The sequence below is a fragment of the Aptenodytes forsteri genome, unplaced genomic scaffold, assembly GCF_000699145.1.
Source record: "Aptenodytes forsteri isolate BGI_AS27 unplaced genomic scaffold, ASM69914v1 Scaffold142, whole genome shotgun sequence".
Taxonomy (NCBI): Eukaryota; Metazoa; Chordata; class Aves; order Sphenisciformes; family Spheniscidae; genus Aptenodytes; species Aptenodytes forsteri.
The window spans coordinates 3,688,360-3,689,828 of record NW_008794598.1 but is presented as its reverse complement, the minus strand read 5'-3'; positions in this window follow the sequence as shown (position 1 = coordinate 3,689,828).

Genomic DNA, 1,469 nt, shown 5'->3' with positions numbered 1-1,469 from the left:
GTGTGTGCTGATTTTTTAAATTTCTTTCCCATAATTGATTCATTGATGCATATTGGTTAAATTGGAGCGGGGTGACCGGCCGCTGCTGGCATCAGTGGGACCGTCGGCCTGATCCAGCCACCCCAGGTGCTGGGTGTAAAGGCTCAGCACCCACGAGCCGGGCAGGTTTTGCTGCCATTTTTTTTTGCATCCAGCTAAAGCCTTGCGCGAAAGAGGAAACTTATTTTAAAAATTATTTCTGATGCAGAAAAAAGGAAAGAAAGAGTGAATACCCGTTCTTCGGAGTTCCTCCCTCCTCTTGCTTCCCCTGCATCTTCCCTAGTTAACATGCTGTGATATTTCTATGTTTCATTGGCTTGTAATGCCGGGGAAGAAAGGAAGGGCAGGGGAAAGGGATGCAATAAGAAGGGGGTCTCTGAAAATACTGAGATTGTGGGGTTTGTGCTTTTCCCTGAAGCGTTTAGACCTGCAGGGAAGGGGAGTTTCTTCTTTCAGCACTTTTCCCCGGCCGTCCCTGCCCGCGCCGCCGCTCGGACCCGAGCAAAGCGCTCGCCTCCGCTGAGCACCCCCTTCTCCCGCTGCGCACGCCTGCACCCTCCGGGGCTGCCAGGCCTTTTCTTAAAGATGCTCTCAACCGCATAACCTTCCCTGGACAAAAAAACCCCATCTGACTGCAAAGCCAGAGATGGTGCAAGGAGATTTTTTTTCCTTATTGATATGTCTTATTGAGTGGAAGAAAAAAACCAAACCATCCTGCAGACTGTCGAGTCTTGAGGTCAGGAAGTGGGAATGACCAGCACGTCCCCGGCCATCACGTGGGCTGTCGCTGGGATTGTTCCCGTGCCTTCTTCCTCCGGGCTTTGCACGGTTTTAAATAATTCCAGCGCGACGGAGTTTCCTCCGCTTCCCTGATGAGATCATTCCCTGTCTAATAAATCTCGCGGCCAGGAAGTTCCACCTGAGGTTCAGTTTAATTTTTCCCCTACTTAAAACCCTCCTGTCGCTCATCGCAGTAAAGGAAAAATGTGTTTGGGTCGTGGCTGTGAAGGCGGTGGACCTGTGCCAGTTTACACCCAGGGAAGGATCCGACCGCCTCTTTGTATTTGATTTCATTATTCGGATAGTTATAAAACTACTGGCTGGTTTTTGTCTGCATCCTAACGCAGCCGGGCTCACGAGAGGCGGCAATCCCTGGATTTCGGGTTGTGGGGGCGCGGCCGGGCGGTGGACAGGGGGGATTCCAGCAAAGCCCTCGTGCTGGGTGGCAGCGCGGGCAGGGAGCGGCTGAGTAATCCTTTACGCCAAGACAGGAAAGCATTTTGCAGTGATGTGCCCCTCTGCCATCTCCTAAGAAACCAGAGCAAGGTGATTAACCCCCCCTCAGAAGCACTGTGAAACCAGAGTTGGCAGTAAGCTGGAAATTGTCAGTAAGAGCAGGCATCGGGAGGCTGGGACGTGGCCCAGTTAAA